General features: G+C 49.0%; 1 protein-coding gene across 2 annotated transcripts in view; it reads right to left on the bottom strand.

The window, feature by feature from the left end:
• RBM6 (RNA binding motif protein 6) overlaps positions 1 to 18,346 on the bottom strand; it is a 1,836,548-nt gene that overhangs the window by 590,973 nt on the left and 1,227,229 nt on the right. The window lies entirely within an intron of this gene.

Here is an 18,346-nt window from a genome sequence, read left to right as displayed (position 1 = left end):
GGCCAATATACTGTATCAAATGCTTTTTGCATATCGAGGGAGACTGCCACCCTCTGTCTCCCCTCCGGTATTTCCGTCAGGATCTTATGACAACGTCTAATATTTGTGGCGGTGGATCTACCGGTGACAAATCCCACCTGGTCTTTATAAACTATATAGGGCATTAACGCGGTAAGTCGGATGGCTAGTATTTTTGAAAAGATCTCAGCGTCAGTATTAATGAACGATAGTGGTCTGTAGGAGCCACAGTCTTCTGGTGGTTTCCATGGTTTTAGGAGCAAGGTTATGGCCGCTTCCCTGGTGGTTTCGGGCAATTACCCTTTTTCCAGAGCCTCTGTCCATACTGCGTGTAGCCTTGGCACGAGGAGCTGGCTGAATTCTTTATAGAATTCCGCTAGAGGCCATCAGTGCCTGGTGCTTTTCCATGGGTAACGTTTTTATGGCCTCTCTGCTTCTGTGATTGGGCTTTCAAAAGCCTCTCTAGTGGCGTCTGCTAGTAGTGTTGTGGGTATGCAGGAGAGGTATTGATCTATTTCCTCGGCAGTGGTGTCGCTCTGGGGAGAGTACAGCCACTTCTAGAAATCATCAAACGTCCCCATTACCTTTTGTTTGTCTGTGGTCACAGTACCGTCTGTTTGCTTTATGCATGGGATGGTAGTCGGGCCTCGCTCTCCCCGGACCATTCTGACCAGTAGTCTCCCAGGGCGTTCACGCTCCACATAGCGACGTGCTGCCGCAGGCCTGTCGAAGTAGCAGATCTCGCGATCAGCCGCTTCCCTAAATTCATCTAGTATCGTTTTAGTCTCTAGTCCTATATGGGGGAACGGCGACTGCACGTACTGGTTTTGTCTAATAGCAATGTCTGCTTCACGGTGCGCCAGGTCTCTGCGAATGTCTTTAAAGACCCCGAATTCAGTGGACATTGCAGTGCCTATGATGCAGACTTTAAATGCTTGCCATAACACTGCTTGACTGGACACGGAGCCCTCATTAATTTCGAAGTATTCTTGTATATGCTGGGCTAGTGTCGTTTTATAGACCACATCCTGGAGGGCAGCTGCTTTAAACCTCCAGGGTGGTCTGTCCAGTTTTACGTCGGGGATGCAAAATGTTAGCTGTACAGGTGAGTGGTCGGAAAATGTTCTAGGGTATATGTGAGTGTCAGTAACCCAGCCTAATACTTCATCAGCGACCAACCACAGGTCTATTCTAGAATGCATATCATGCACGGACTAATAGAATGTGTATGCCCTTTTAGTAGTGTTTAAGGAGCGCCATGCGTCAAGTTCAAATCCATCATGTGGGTAAGTATCATTTGGGCGGATTTAGACAGTGCTCTCGGATGGTCCCATGTGCGGTCTAGATATACGTCCAGAATGGTGTTAATATCACCGCCGCATATCAGGTAAGCCGTTGGGAATTTCGCCATTTTTTCAAATAAAGTGGAAAAGAAATTAGGGTTCTCTATGTTAGGGGCGTATATATTAGGTAATACCACCTCCCTGTCAAGAAGGGTACCGTGTACCAGAACATATCTACCTTCTGTGTCACATTCAGTGTGGAGATTTGCAAATGGCAAGTATTTATGTATGAGGGTCACCACTCCTCTCGCCCTGGTGGAGCATAATGTGTAGTATTGATGTGCTCCCCAACTAGGGGCAAGCTTTCCAGCTTGCTGGCTTAAGTGCGTTTCCTGCAGGAACACTATCTTGGGGCCCAACCTATTAATGCATGCTAATATTTTCCTTCTCTCAATCTGGGAACCTAGTCCCCGGACATTCCAATTTAGCATTTTGATCTTATCGTTCCTTGGTTCAGCTATTGTCCCGGCTAGCGTCAAATTGTACCTTAAATTTAAGTGCATGAAACTTCATGCATGAAACTTCATTGAGACAGTTGTTGATGCTTTAGGAGTTTGATTTCCAAACGCAGACTTGGGCTACTTAACATTTACAAAATGGGATCACTCCAGGAACATATTACCCCAATAAAGGATGCATATGTACCAATCACAGAAGTCACATCCTCATGAAAGGAATTGTACCTCCAATTGAAAGAGCATGGCCTGTAACTCTCAGCAGAGAATAGTAGACTGTGATCAATAATCAGTAAAAGTTAATTTCTTTTGTAGGCACTTTTTTTTCATCCTTTATTCAACAAAACAGTAACAAATTACAACAACGTGCAATGTGCAGCGTGTGGACCCAACACCCCCCTTAAACCGATACCTGAACAGAAGGTCTTTCCAAGCCATGCCATTATTTAATGACCAGTGTTCAGTAGTAGAAGAAAGTTCTGGAATTAAGGAGAAAAGGATGGGAGCATCTTGCGAAGGTGTAGGCCGAAGACGTTAATAAGTGATTAATATAAGGTCCCCATATGTCTGGAGGTCGTGCATGCAGGGGTAGAGCTTTGATGAAAGTCGACACCACATCGGGACAGTACGCTACATTCTGGAGGCTTAGTTGCAGTGTGGGTAAGTGACCCCACCCCCAAGTTATAGCTATGCATCTTCATGCGAGAACTAACAGTAGACCGGCTAGTCTCCTCACCGAGGGTTTTAAGTCTTTGGTGTACCCTAGCATTGCCACTTTTGGGTTGTGCACCCGTCGTTCTAGATTATCGCAGAGGTTTTGTCCAATACTCCAGACAGAATTGACCAATTGCCAGGCATTCCCACGCTAGGTGAAGAAATCCTGCTGGGGACTTGCCACATCTCACGCAGGCTGCCGATGTGGATGGGTGGTGTCTGAAGTCTGGCTGGTGTATGATACACTTGATGAACGAAGTTAAAGTGAATTAGCTTGTATCTCGAGTTTAAGGAAACCCTTTGTGTTTGCCCCAGTATATATGCCAATCATCTTCTGTAATCGTACTCTCCATTGTCCTTTACCACCTTTCTTTTGGGGTTGCCAGCCTGTGTGTGTTGTTCGTAAGGAGGTCCTTATATATGTTGGATACCAGCTTGCCTTCTCCTTGAGTTTGAATTACCACATGGAGGAGTTGCCATGTGGGTGGTTGTATCGGAAATTAAGAAAACAATGATTTGAGTGCATGTCAGAGTCGGAAGTATATAAATACGTCTAAAGCTGAATCTGCACCACATTCTCATGCCTGCTGGATCGTCAAAAAACTTCCCTCTACAAACAAATCTTGTAGTGCATCTATCTTTAGTTTATCTGCCCACTGGAGGTAGACTCTCTGTGTCATGAGGGACATATCCCTGGGATAAATATTGCCGGGCGGGGCGAGAATCTAACCGTGACACCACTCTTCTTTTTTTTCTCCAAATTTCATATGTAATCAGCACTACATTTAAAATTCTCCTATGATCGCTGCCCGCAGGAGATTGGGGGTTATCAGGGTACGCTCAATTTGGATGTGGGGGCGGATGAGTGGGGTGGCATACCAGTGTCCTAAGAATTGCACTTGTGCGGCGCAGTAATAGCGCTCTAAATCAGCTAACGCTAATCCTCCTTTTGTTATCGGTTGAACAAGAATCGTGTGAGCCACTCTGGCTGGTTTACCTGCCCATATTAACTCTAGGATCAGGCTGAGTAAGCGCCGTAAATAACTGACAGTAGCAGCAGGATGTTGGCGAACAGATATAACACTTTGGGTAATATAATCATTTTTACGATTGAGACTCGGCCCCATAGTGTGAGTGGGAGGTGCCGCCACCGTGATATTTTGTCGCAAAGTAAGTCAATCGTCTTCCTGCAGTTGTCACAGAAGAGTTATTCACAATTTCTTGACAGCATTACCCCATGGTACCAAATTCCCGTAGACTACCATCGGAACTCTAAGTCGTCCCTAAACACTACTGTATCCGCTGTTAAGGGGAATACCACCAATTTATTGTGGTTCATTTTTAACCCTGAAAAGCGCACGAACCTGAGCACCTCCCTCATCACTGGGTTCAGATTCTCCACTGGGTCGATGACAAAGAGGGCCACGTCATCAGCGTATAATGATAGGATCAATTTATGGGGTCCTAGGGTGAGTTCTTTTTCCATTTGTCTAGCTCTAAGGCCTGCGGCCAGTGGTTCCATCGTGAGGGCAAACAGCAGGGCCGACAAAGGGCAGCCCTGTCTGGTCCCTCTTTTTAGTTCTTTGTCATGATGCCTACCCCCGGGGACCCAGATCAAGTCCAGCAACCCCGGAAGCAGGCATCAAGTTACCCCAAGCAAGCCCAACAACCCCCGCTAGGGGCTATTTGGGTGCAGTCCTGGTGCCTATGGCGCCAGGCTCATATGGAGAGTCAGTCCTGGCGCCATAGGCGCCAGGCTCATCGATTAAAACTTGCCTGATGCAGACCATGCTGCAAACTCACCTGATGCAGACCATGCTGCAAGAGCTCCAAGCCAAACGAGGCTTGGAAGGGACTATTTTACCTTGGGACTATTTGTTTTTTTTACTCGGGTGGGGCTGGGGAGGAATACTTACCTGGGACTACTTTGGAGGCTATTTAAACCACGCCCGAAGAGCAGCACACGCTTCGCGTTATTCTGCATCCAGCAGCGTAACGCTCACTGTGCCGGCAAGTCTGCATCCAGTCTTCTGCCACGCCCGCCTCGAGTTTGGAGCTCCTAGAAAAAGGGAGAAAGAAGGAGAAAAGATTAGAACAAGAGCAATACCTTTGATCCTTACCTGAATTCCCGATCCATCGCGCCTTCGAGCTGGAAGAAAGAAGTTATTTTATGCGCGTCGCCTCACCTGCTGCAGCGCCGCGCTGAACTCACCGGCCTTCGCAGCATCTTCACATTTCACTGCATCCTCCTGCATGTTCCCGCCGCATTCCGGCACCTAAGGAGAAGACAAGAACAGCAAGGTGAGCCAAGGGAATACACAGAGGAATACCCCCATAGACTTACCTGATTTCTCGGGTCGGCGCAGCTTCCACTGCATCCTAGCCGAACCCCGGCCCCTAAGGGGAAACAAAAGGACAGCAAGGTGAAACAAGGGACTAACAAGGGGAAACCTCCTCACCACAAAAGACTTACCTGATTTTACCGCCGGAGGCATTATTCCCCGAGACTTCATACTTTCTCTCAGCGCCTGAATAAGGGAGAAAGCAACAGGTTACATATGGACATTATTTTATCGAACTGTGTTGGATAATACAAATCCTTACCAGAACATTACCGGTTGCCACGAGGAACTCTTCAGTAGGGTCAAGCTGCAACCTGCAAGGAATCGGACAAGAGTGAAAGTCAGGCATTTGAACTCTTACGAACTACACACTTACGGCGTCTTGCCGGGAATATCAGAGTCAATATTGTCCTGGAACTCACCAATTCCTTCAAGCCAGTGAAGCAACTGGTTATCTACGTGCCCCTGCGCTCAATGCAGGATGGAGAGCTCATCTTTTCAAATCATCAGGTGAGACTATAAGAGGGGACATCCAAGGTGATCAGTGGGGAGAACAGCGGGGTGGGGGGATTTACGCTCAACTCCACGGGTGGTTAATTCCCTTTCTCCATTTGCAGAAGAATATTCCTACGGGCCAAGCAAACGAAGCTAGGTGGGCCAGTCCAGTCCGTCATCTCGGCCCTACGCGTCACATTTGTGGAGACCGCAGCAGTCCAGTCCAGATCGACGCATCTGTGGGAGCCAGGTGAGCGTAACATCAGTGTGTGTCGACTGCGTTTTCCCTAGTATGATGTTAGCGAAGGGTTTTGTGTAAAGGAGTGAGACTAGTTTCAGGGAAAATGTCCCTAGGCCTAATTTCTGTAGTACTGCAAAGAGGTATGGCCATTCGATCGAGGCGAAGGCTTCTTCTACATCAAGAAGGACCACCACTGCCTGGGTCGATGGGTTCAACACCTCTATAATACAGAAGAGCTGCTGAATAACTAATGTCGTATTCTGCCCTGTTATGAATTCTGCCTGGTCTGCTAAAACCAATCCTGGCATTAGTGGAAGTAATCGTTTAGTGAGGATCTTGGCGACGATTTTACTATCCACATTAGTGAAATCGGCCTGTACGAGGTGCAATCTTCAGGGGGTTTCCCAGGTTTGTGAGGCAAAATGTAAGCTTCGCGTAGTGTAGGTGGTAGGCATCTTTTCTCAAGTGCCTCTTTGTATACTGATAGAAGACCCGCAAGGGTCGGGCGAACGCTTTATAGAATTTACCAGACAGTACGTCAGGGCCCAGTGATTTGGACTCTGGCAGTTCTTTTATTGCCGCTAGTATATCTTCAGGGGTAATCGGTTTATTTAAAGACTCTCTCATTTGACCCAGTACAGTTCTGTCTCTTCCAAGTATTCCCGTAGGGCTATTGGGTCGTTCGGGGATCTGGAACTGTAAAGGTACTGGTAGAAGGTACGAAACACTTCTACAATTTTGCTTTTATTGTGAACGAACGACTCTTCCGTGGGGGTCACGGACACAGTTCATGTGTGGAGGCCGTCTATCAGCTGCTACCAGTCTTGCCAGGCGGGCTCCTGGCCCTCGCCGTACTGCTGGACCTGATGTCCTTGTGCCAGGAGCTGGGCCTCTCGGTCAGTGTTGACCCTAAATTTATCTAGCTCTTCCCTGAGTAAGGCCAGAGTCTGAGGGCGCTTGTGTTCAGTGTACGTCCTCTCTAATCCCTTAAACTGGGTTTCGTTCTCAGCGAGTTCTCTTCTAATGGTTTTCAAGATCGCATTTTCTTTGGCCATACATATCCCACGGATGTAACATATTAATGTTTCCCATAGGGTCCCACTCTGTGACAGAGACGCCTGATTAGTTGTAAGGAATGACTTAATTTCGTCTAGGAGTCCTTGGGCAAACACCGAATCTTGGAGTGCTCCTGGTGTAAATCTCCAGCTGTTATCCCCCCCCTACTCTACCCCCCTTCCATCGCTATTTGTGGTTGTGCATTCAAAATTGACTGGAGAGTGGTCAGAAAGTATCTGACTTTCTCCCCAGTGGAACCTCCCCTCGCGAGGCACTAGTAAGTAGTCCAGACTAGAGGTGGTGCCATGAACCCAGGAGTGGTAGGTGAACTCTTGAGTGTCTATGTGGCTAAGTCTCCAAAAACCTATTAGGTTATAGGTTCTGCAAATTTCTTGTACTTGGAGGCTCGCCTTGGTGAAGGTGCCAGTGGTCGTGTGTGATTTGTCCCATTTGGGGTCTGGGATGGTGTTCAGGTCTCTGCCCCATATGGTCGTGGTCGAGTTATGGGCTGTTAAGTGTGTCATCACCCAGTCAAATCAGTTGGTGCTATCAATGTTCAGCCCATATGTGTTTACCAAGACGACTATACTCCCCTCTTGTACCCTGTGTACCAGCAGTGCTCTGCCTGTCTCAGCTCGGTCCACTGACAGTAGTCAGAAATTTAGTTCCTTGTTAATCAGTATGGCTACTCCGCTAGCATAGGATGAGAAGGAAGAATAGTATCTGTGGCAACCCCAGCTAGTGGCCCACTATCCCTCAGAGGAGGGGAGAAGGTGGTCTCCTGTATTAGAGCAATATCGACTGTGTCTTTGAAGGTATTGAGATATTCTCCTAGTTTTAGTTGGGTTATTCCCCCTCTAATGTTCCATGTTGCTACCCTGAATGTCTTAGGTTCGCACTATGTTTGAAAAGGATGTATTCATCTTTCTTAGTTATTGCTTTACTAGTGTATGCATGTTTTCTTTGTTTCCCCGAGTCTGACAGCGGGGTGTGTCGGCGGGGACTAGGCCCACGCTTAGCACATTCTTCTGTAAGGTTCCCTTCCCCAACTTGATGAACACTGCTCGAGGTAACTTGCAGTGAAGTCTCCCATCGCGCCCCCACCCACACACACACACACACACAGGCAACCCGCCCGTCAGTTGTACCCACCCCCCCAAAGCAATAACTTTCCAACAGTGCTGAGCTCAGGGCGCTAGTTCGCAAACAAGTCCTTGGGGTCCCATCGGGCGTTATACCGGATTATGCCTGGGGTGTTATTTTTAGTAGGTCATTGTGTCAGTAAGCTGTTTGAGATGAACTAAAGTGCCTCCTCCCCCTGTGTAAGTATCGCTTCATCAATTCCATGTTGAGGGGCATATAGGTTGTTGCTTATTTCATAACGTACTCAGGGCATGTCTCTTCTGCCCCGCTCATCCCTCACCAGTCTCAGGTTGCTGTGGGAAGGTCGGCAGCCGATTTCATTGAGAAAGTTGCTTACTGTTTCAGGTGTGTTAAAGAATTGTGTCTTCCCGGCGTGTTGGACATGGAGTTTTGCCGGGGAGAGCATAGAAGAACAAGTTACTTCTTACCTTGTAAAGTTCTTTCGACGGGATGTTCCTCCGATGTATTCCTCATCTTAGATATATCCTTCCAGCTCTGCTGGCCTCGGAAATTTTTTTCTAGAGGGCGCTGCGCGTCGACGTCCCTCGAGTCGATGTCCTTCGACAGCCGCCGTATCGACGCTCGACGTCATCCTGCCTATAAAGGCCGCGCGCAGCGTCCGTTGCTCAGTTCCGTTTTGTAGCCCACAGTATAACTGTCTGGACTAGACTAATCACCCTGAAGGAGCGTAAGCTGCAACAACAAGGGAAGTAGAACTGCGGGGATGGATGGGAGGGTCGATGAGGAATACGTCGGAGGAACATCCCGTCGAAAGAACGTTACAAGGTAAGAAGTAACTTGTTCTTCGGAGGGATTGTGTCCTCCGACGTATTCCTCATCTTAGATAGGCTCCCATAGCAGTATTCTATATTCGGAGGAGGGAGTACTGACTTCACGCTGTCTTCTATTGATGAATAGAATGCAGTACAGCCCTTCCAAACCTAGTCTCTTGACTAGAGGAGGAATCCAGATTGTAAAAACGTGTAAAGGTATGGATAGACGACCATGTAGCGGCCGCACATATGTCTTTAATCGGCATGCCTCTTTTGAGGGCCGATGAAGCTGCAATACCTCTGGTCGAATGAGCCCTAAGGTTTTGAGGGGGCTCTTTCCCTGCCAGTTTATAACATTCCAGAATGGCTAGAATGATCCATCTGGAAATGGTCTTAGTTATTGGTAACCCCAGCTTGTGACCTGCATAACCTACAAACAGCTGGTCTGCCTGTCTTATCCTGGCTAGTCTACTAATGTAAAAACTTAAAACCCTCCTAGGGTCTAGTCTGTGTAACCTCTCTTCCTCTTTCCCCGGGTGAGGAGGAGGATAGAAAGATGGTAGGGTAATCTTCTGAGAGATATGGAATTCAGAAACTACCGTTGGGAGGAAATTAGGCTTCACTTGCAGGACAACTTTGTCTTTGTGAAAGATTGTATGAGGGGGTTTACAAGAAAGAGCTTGTAATTCGCTCACCCTTCTAGCAGATGTAAGTGCTATTAATAAAACAGTCTTAAGGGTAAGGAATCTTAACGAACAAGAATGGAGAGGTTCGAAAGGTGTACCCATCAGGAAAGTTAGTACTAAGTTTAAATCCCATAGGGGAACTTGGAATGGTCTTGGGGGATAAACATTGGTTAACCCCTTTAGAAACTATTACCAAGGGCAATTTGAAATAGGATGGTTCCTCCGCAGTACGCTTAAAGATAGATAGCGCTGCGAGATAGCCCTTAATGGTGCCAACTTGAAGGCCTGAATTTGCCAAATATAGTAGGAAGGACAAAACCATTGGTGTACCACATGAAAATGGGTCGATATTCTGTTCTCTACACCAGCTGCAAAATCTGTTCCAACGGCAGCGGTATAAAGACTTTGTTGCTGGCCTCCTTGCCGAAAGCAACACCTCCATAACATCATCAGGGAGGTCCCAATCCTTGTACCTCAGCCGTTCAGAAGCCAAGCGTGAAGGTTGAGGGTTTTGATGTCTGGATTGAGAACCTGACCTCCCTTCTGTGAGAGTAGGTTCTCTCTGAGAGGAAGTCGAATTGGAGGGCAGATGGACAAGTCTAGAAGGTCCGGGTACCACGTTCTCCTGGCCCAATCCGGGGCAATTAGGATCATGGTTCGCCGGAATCTTCTCAACCTCCTGATCATTTGAGGAATGACAGGGACCGGTGGGAACGCGTACAGAAGCGGAAACTCCCAGTCCACTATGAACGCGTCTCCCAGAGCTCCTCTCGGAGGAAATTCCCTTGAGCAGAACAGGTCGCATTTCCTGTTTAGGCTGGTGGCGAACAGATCTACCTTAGGGGTTCCCCAAAGGGCGAAGATCTCTTGAAGGACTTCCTGAGCTAGCTCCCACTCGTGGGAGACTGTGTTCTGCCTGCTCAGAGCGTCCGCTGTCAAGTTCTTCTCTCCGGCTAGGTGAACTGCCGATAGAGAGATTCCTTCTTGGATTGCCCAAAACCAGAGCTGCATCGCCTCTCTGCACAGGGGTAGTGATCCTACGCCTCCTCTTTTGTTGAGGTAATGCATGGCCACCGTGTTGTCCGTCATTATCAGGACGTTCTTCCCTTGTACAGCTGGCAGAAAAGCCTTCAACGCAAGTCTGATGGCTCTCAGCTCTAACAGGTTGATGTGTAGTCTGGACTCCGATGGAGACCAACGACCGCTGATGGTCAAGTCGTTGGCGTGGGCTCCCCACCCCGTGAGTGTGGCATCCGTGACTACTGTTATCTCCGGCCAGGGTTGCCAAAACTGTTCTCCTTTCAGAATGTTCTCCTGACAGGCCCACCACTGAAGGTCTCGAGCCACCCTGCCGGGAACCTGAAGATGATCTGTCATTCTCCCTGAGAATTGTGACCACTGAGTCCTCAGTGCCCACTGGAGGGATCTCATTCTCAGGCGAGCCTCTGGCACAAGGAAAATGCAGGATGCCATGAGGCCTAGCAACCTCAAAAAGTCGAAGGCTGGGAGACGTTGGGCATGTTGGAACTTGGTAACCATCTGTAGAATATCTTGAGCCCTCACCTCTGGTGGCGAGGCTTTTCCCAGGGAAGTATCCAGGATCGCTCCTATGAACTGGAGTCTCTGCGATGGTATCATTTGAGACTTCTTTAAATTGAGGGAGAAGCCCAGTTTGTGAAGGGAGTAGCACACGTGATTTAGCTGGATCTGAGCTTGCTCCGGAGAAACAGCCCTGATCAGCCAATCGTCCAGGTAGGGGTAGACGTGAATCCCTTCCCTCCTTAGACTTGCCGCCACTACCGACATTAACTTGGTGAAGACCCTCGGGGCGGAGGTCAGCCCAAATGGCAGTACTCGAAATTGATAGTGAGAGTTGCCAATTGCGAACCTCAGGTATTTCCTGTGTTTGAGATGGATAGACACATGGAAATAAGCGTCCTGAAGGTCCAGAGATACCAACCAGTCCTGAAACTGAAGGGCCTGGAGGATCTGAGAAAGAGTGACCATCTTGAATTTGTCTTTCCTGAGGAATTTGTTCAATTCTCGCAAGTCCAAGATGGGTCTCAGTCCTCCGTCTTTCTTCGGAATGAGAAAGTAAGGGGAGTACCAGCCCTTGTTCCTCTCCGCTACAGGTAGCGGTTCTATGGCACCTTTCTCTAGCAGGTCCAAAATTTCCTGCAAGAGGAGAGGATCTGGAGCTTTCTGAGAGCTGATCCCCGGTGGATGACTGAGGTATACGTAGGAAAGGCAGGCAGTAACCTTGGGCGACTGTTTCCAATGCCCAAGCATCTGACGTGATAGCCTGCCATACCGTCAGATGTTGAGTCAACCTGCCTCCTACAGGTGTCCTGTGAGGGGAGTCCTCAGAGTGGTTTTGGGGCGGCTGATGCAGATGCCGATGGTAAAGAGGCACCTGCTGTTGCTGCGGCTTTAGAATATCAACCCCGTCCACCTTGGGTAGTTCTTCTTTGACCCCTTTGAGCCGGTCGTCCTCTACCTCTTCCGAATGCGGAGTAGAAGCGAAAGGACTTGCCCCTCGCAGAGGTTCCTGTGGGACGAAAAGGAGTCTGACGGATTGCAGCTCCTAGGGATTTTGCTGCCGCTTTTGAAGTTTGCAGTTTCTCTAAACTGTCATCCGCCTTTTTCCCGAACAAAGAAGAGCCATCAAATGGCATGTTCAAGAGCCTGGCTTGCACATCTGGGGCAAAACCCGACTTTCTCAACCAAGCGAACCTCCTGGTTGATGTACTTGCCGCCATTGCTCTGCTGATACTGTCAGCCGAATCAATGCCCGTCTGGAGGGATTCGCACATAGCGTCTTTACCGTCCTGTATAATATTCAGGAACGCATCCCTTTCTTCTCCCTCCGGGATGCAGTCAGCCGCTGTAGAAGCACACTCCCAAAGTGTATGGCTGAACCTAGCAAGGGTGCAAGTAGCATTAACAGACTTTAACGCCATGCTACATGCTGAAAAGACTTTCTTTGCCATAGCATCATATTTTTTATCGTCCCTGTCCTGTGGGACTGTAGGATAAGCAGTCTTGACATCGGTAGAGGATGCTGCTTGTACCACCAGACTTTCTGGGGATGGATGTTTAGACAAGAACTCTGGGTCTGTGGAAGATACCCTGTACTTTGCAGACAGTTTTTTATTTACTGCTGGTATTACATCTGGGGTTTCCCAGTTTGTCATGATCTTTCTCTGAAGAGCTTTATGAAAGGGCACCACTGGATCCTCTTGTGGGCCTTTGTCAAGAATATCCGTGAGGTCATCTTGCTGGAAAGATTGTGAAGGTGTAGACCACCCCATGAACTCTGTAATCCTGGCCATTAAGGCTCTGTAGGGGGTTTCAGCATGCTCCCCCGGGTCTGGCCTAGCCAAATCCACCTCAAGGGAAGTGTCTAACCCACTTGCCTCATGTAAAGTATCATGAAGATCCTTTAATCTGCGCTCTTCAGAAAAAGGTACCTGTAACTCAAATGTGTCTTGTTCAGACAAATCACCCTCTTCTAAAATTGAGGATATAGTTCTCAATTGTTCTGAACTCATAAAGGGAGTAAATCCCATTTCCAAGGCAGAGGGTGCCGAACTTGTCATTATTGGCCTCGAAAACGTCGATGTCGTCGACGCCGAAGGCTTCGAGCGTGGCGTCGAAAACAGAGGTGGAGGCCTCGAGGACCTCGACAGAATTGGAATTCTACTCGACAATATCGACGCCATCGACGTCGAGGGCCTGGGGATCGTCACTGGATGTGTGGTCACCGTGACTTTTCTCGGCGTCGACGCCGGTGTCGAGGCCGGCGTCGAGTCGACAGACCCGTGTGTCGAAGGTCCCTTCGACAACGGCGTCGAAGACATCGACCTCGACGTCGACGGAACCTTTGAGGAAGGTTTGGAGGTCATAGTCCTACTCGAGGGTTCGAGACGCGCTCGAGAGGTTTCTTTCGCCTGGTACTGCGACTCGCGGCGTTTTTGACCTTCGGGTCTTTCGACAAGAGCATCGCTCTCGGCAGTCTTCGAGGGGGTCGAGGCCGCTTTCTCGAAGACGATCATCATATTTTTTCTGAATTCCTCCCATTCAGCCCGGGAACTATGTTTCGTGGGGCAAGGGATTCTTTTTGGCGAAACAGAGGAAGAGGAAGACGGAGAAGGGGATCTTCGACGTCTCCTCTTCGAGTGCTTCGATCTCAAGGAGTGATGAGACCCACTCCGAGACCTGGAGCGCGAATGGTGACGAGGAGACGAATGTCTCGACTTCGTCGACGAAGAAGAAGCTTTAAAAGTCTTACCTTTCTCCAGCTTCCCCCTACGCTCCTACAGGGCCTTAGCTGTCATGGACATACAGTCCTCGCACTCCGAACAATGGTGTTCGGCTCCCAAGCACCACAGACAATTTCTGTGAGGATCGGTCAACGACATCTTTTTCCCACAATCTCGACATTTTTTGAAGCCGGATCGAGGAGTTGTCGGTTCCGACGAGGAAGCCATCGAGTACGGATCGAATAACTCGAGGTAAATAGGATTATCTGACTAAGAACTGAGCAACGGTATTCCGAGGCACCGAGTAGCGCGGAAAAACGGAACTGAGCAACGGACGCTGCGCGCGGCCTTTATAGGCAGGATGACGTCGAGCGTCGATACGGCGGCTGTCGAAGGACATCGACTCGAGGGACGTCGACGCGCAGCGCCCTCTAGAAAAAATTTTCCGAGGCCAGCAGAGCTGGAAGGATATATCTAAGATGAGGAATACGTCGGAGGACACAATCCCTTCGAATACTGTATTTGGTTGTCTCCCTGTGAAGGACCTGTGCGTCACCAGAACGGATTGTGAAAAGTCTGGGTATACTGGAATTTGATCTCTGTAATATTGCAGCTCTCCTTTCTCCCCGGCGAGCCGCAGGATCGTATCGCGGTCCCTATAATTGAAAAGTCGTGCAATGATGGGGCGCAGGGCCGCTACCGGACCGGGCGGCTGGCAGGTATCCAATGTGCTCTTTCGACAACAAAAAGGTGGGATAGTGCAGCTTCTCCAAATAGTTCCTTACACATGGCTTTGACAAATTCCTCCATCTTCTGTGGGATTTGCCTCTTTCTCACCCCCATCAGTCGTATTTTATTATGGCAGGTTCTCCCCTCTAAGTCCTCGTTCTTGGTTGCCACCGCTCTCACTTGGACTGCTAGTGCAGACACCATGGTCATCAGCGCGGTTCTTCCGCTCTCCAAGTCGGACACCCTCTGTTCGGTCGTGTCCAAGCTGTCACTGTGTTTATCTAGCCGGTATTGCAGCAGGTCAACCTTCGAGGATAGGGCATCTAGTTTAGAATCCATGCTTCCAATACCCGCTTTAAGGTCCATCAGAATTTCTCGGATGTCGATACCTGGGATCTAGGTCATGTTTCCGTCTTTTTGGTGATTTTGGTGCTTGCAGGCATGGGCCAGAGGAGAGCAGGACGGTGAACTGAAGAACCCAGGCTCAGGCGGTGAAGAGGGACAGACGCTCCGACTATCCAGAGGCAGGCGCCGCAGAGAAGTGGCCCCCTCTCTCCTTCCAGACTCTACATCAATTACCACCAGATGGCAACCCAGCCACCATGGAAGAATAGGTCTACATACTTTCAACTACACAAGGAAGCCCTCCACAGTCTACACCAGAAGCCGCCTGCCTCCGGTCCTCTGTGAGTGCCCCACCCAACCCGGACCCCCCAGGAAACTTAGGATCCCGATACCAGCAAAGATTCAAGCATAGCCGGGGCTACCCATTGGACGCCCTGAAGAAGGTGCCTTATACTTTCCAAGTACATAGAAGCACCGAAACGTGTACACACTAGTTAGCGTACTGAAGTTGATTATGCACAGAACATACAACAATTCTTCTCTCATTTAGTGTGTTTTACAAATGTTCTTTGAACACGTTGGCTAAATTTTCGAGATATCCCTAAAGTCCAAAGACCTAGACCTTAAAAAGTCAACCTAAACATTTGAGTTGAGAGACCTGTCAATAAAATCCCTCTCAAATGACTAATCCTAGAGGAAACTGTCCCTCAAAACACAGATGGTATCCCGGACATGCTCTATAATTTTTTAGTTTGACCGTATGTCACAAGGAATATGTGTGTTTAGGAACCATTGAAGCTGAACTTATGCTTTTTTTTCTACTTTGTGTACTAAATGTTGGCACTGAGAATGTAAAGTGAAACTTGGTTATATTTTGTTTGATTCTTGTTGCACACTGTATATATGTGTCACTGTGAACTTATTACACCACACACTTGTAAGATACATTTTTATTTTTTCAATACACTTGGTTGCATATGGTCATTTGTCTCCAGTCTGGTACATACAGGGCCTGTATTAATAGAGGCGCGGTACAAACTACAGAAGCAGACATAGACCTTGACCAACGCAGAGAAACACAGCGATTTCCTCAGTAGTCCCCTTGTGTAATACTCAGTGAAGATTTAGACAGAGACAAGGTAGGAACAAGTTTATGCCGCCACTAATGTTAGGAGGGACTTTAACAATCTATACAATGGGAAAGGGGACAACTTTTTCTTTGTTGGCATGTTTCCGTCCTGCTCAATCGCTGTCTCGGGGGGCTCTGGTTGTGGACCGGGAGTCTTGTCTGTGATACCGGACTCAAAGGTCAGCTTCCTTTGTAATTTGTCTGACTTTCCCATGCTCAATAATCGCTGCTAGTGAGGTTGGCTTAGGCCTGTTGGGGGGTGTTGCGCCCATTATGATCGTGTGGTTGTGTTAGAGTATTGAGCTGGGCAACAATTCTGCCAGGAGGTCTTAGTAATTGATTGGTCAGTGACTGGTCTAGGTGCTCTTGTGGGAGTCGGGTCCGTTTGACTTTACTCGAGCACCTGCGCTTGCCGTGAGTTACCCTCACTAGTGGTGCGCCACCCGTTGGAGTGTTCATGGGTTGGTGTCTTCTCTACCTCGTTAGTTGTGCAGTAGCGTGAGATGGTTCCACGTGCCGGTGTGTCTCATTTATGGCAGTGTCCTTATGCTCTCTCCACCTCGTACAACTAGGCTAGGTGTCGAGTGCTACTTTGAGAGTTTCCGAGCTGCTACCACAAGTTGTTTAGACGTTAGGCCACCCGGCCGCGTCTGGGTCCTTGTTCACAGGTTCTTGTCGCTTTTATTGTGGGAAGCGTCGGAGTGTGTACGTGGTGGCCAGGCTGGGGAATTTTCGCTTATCACTGACCAGGTGGTGAAGCAGCAGTGCTCAAGACTTCAGGCTAGACTCCGTACTGCAGCGTCGCAGTGCTGCTGCCACTTGCAGGATTGGATCGTGCTGCAACTGTAGTACACTTTCTGGTGCGTTCCCCTGCCACTCCGCGACTGTCCATAATTCCCTTCCCAAGTTTAAATTCATGATATTATGTCCGGACCTCAATCATACTGCGCGCTATTTTAAGACAGCGGGGGGTTCTTCAGCGGTGTGGTACATTGGGCCAAGCATGGGTCAGGCCATCTGTTGGGCTTTGGGGCAGGTCCCGGCTTGCCGCAACCTACACTTCCCTGTTTTTTTGTGGCAACTGTGCTTGATGTTGGAGGGGTGCGGATCGGGGCCCAGGTGCTAGGCTTACTTTGAAATCTGGTCAGTCCCGGGCTAAATCGCCGCCGGGGTCCCCGCTGTCCACGGCTTTCGTGGCGCTGCCGCCCCTATGCGAGGTGAAGTTTCTGGGTTTGCAGAAGGGGAGGGGGCCAGGGGGAGCAGGGAAGGGAGGGATGCTCACCTCTCCGGCCGTGCATCGATCGTGTTGGGTAGGCAGCTGTCCTTCGAGGTTTCCGGTTTGAAGGCCTGGTTAGGAGGGAACTCTGCGGCGTCGGCTACTATGCACTCACCGGTCCAGAGTGCCTACACTGTAAAGCTGTTGGGTTTGTGAGGCGTTGCGTCCACTTGAGCCCTGTGTGGTGTGTCTGCTGCTTCCGTTCTGGGTGAGATTACGCCAAGGACCAGGGGGCCCGTTTCATGAGAGGTGCTGTGTTTTTTCTGCTATTCGGCGGATAGTGTGCCTCTTGTTCGCCATGCCGAAGTACTCTGTACCTAGCCGCCAGCTGCTCGGGATGCTCTCTGGGGCCCCAGCCAGCCCCGGCACTGCTCTGCCGGCACCCGCTCCGCCTTCACCTGCCCCTGCCAGGGGGAGCTGGCAGCACCGCCGATGCCACCCACAGTGTCTGTATCCCAACGGTGTTCCGTTTGGGTACCTCCAATGACCTCACCTCACGGGGCGGGTTCTGGCACTGCACGCTGTGTCGGGTTTCCTCTGTGCGCAGGATGAATGAAGGAGCACTCCAGCAAATATCCGACACTGCTACTGTCCTCAGGCCGGTCGTTGGTTGCTCGTTAGAGATGGGGCTGTATTCCCACTCAATCGTTGCTGGTGCGATCCCCCTCGGCTTCGCGCTTACACTATGGGTTCAGGCAGTTTTGGGAAGTAATCACCTCTGCGCTTGTGTCGCCGTAGGAACCGCAGATGCAGTTTTATTCAGGGTTTTCAGGAGCCCTGTTAGGAGCGCACAGCAGAGCCGCCATCTTGGTTGGGCTCTCTAGCGCCCTCTCTTTTCTAGGCAAATATGATTAATATTCCGACAATTGCCCCCATAACCAGAGATTAATAAATGGGCACCCTAATCATGACTGATGCTGATAACTAATAGGAAATGAAAATGAGGAGGGTTTGTATAGAGAAGAAAAAAACTACAACCACAGAGTAAAACTAAGCAAAAGCTTTTTAAAAACACCTAGATAAATTTTTAATTGTTACCAGCCGAGTTACTTTTTCACTATTTTCATTTTTCTCTTACATGTTTCCAACCCTGCCCAGTACCTGCATAAAATAGCAAATGCATACCAAATGTACTTGATATTGGTATGATATATATTTCATGGTTTTAGATCAATATGGTTGGAAACGTAGGCATTGTAACAAATTTGCATTTCAGCCCAAAAACAGTTATGCTAAACGCCCATTTGCTACCAATTTAAGGGTGAACATTCAATCACATTTCAACATTAAATAAGAACCTGGTAAGTGGGGGTGTGATGACATAAAAACACATGTTTTA

The sequence above is a fragment of the Ambystoma mexicanum genome, chromosome 2p (genome assembly GCF_040938575.1).
Source record: "Ambystoma mexicanum isolate Mex_15411 chromosome 2p, UKY_AmexF1_1, whole genome shotgun sequence".
NCBI lineage: Eukaryota > Metazoa > Chordata > Amphibia > Caudata > Ambystomatidae > Ambystoma > Ambystoma mexicanum.
The sequence above is the reverse complement of the archived record's forward strand: the minus strand, read 5'-3'. Positions and strand labels throughout refer to the sequence as shown.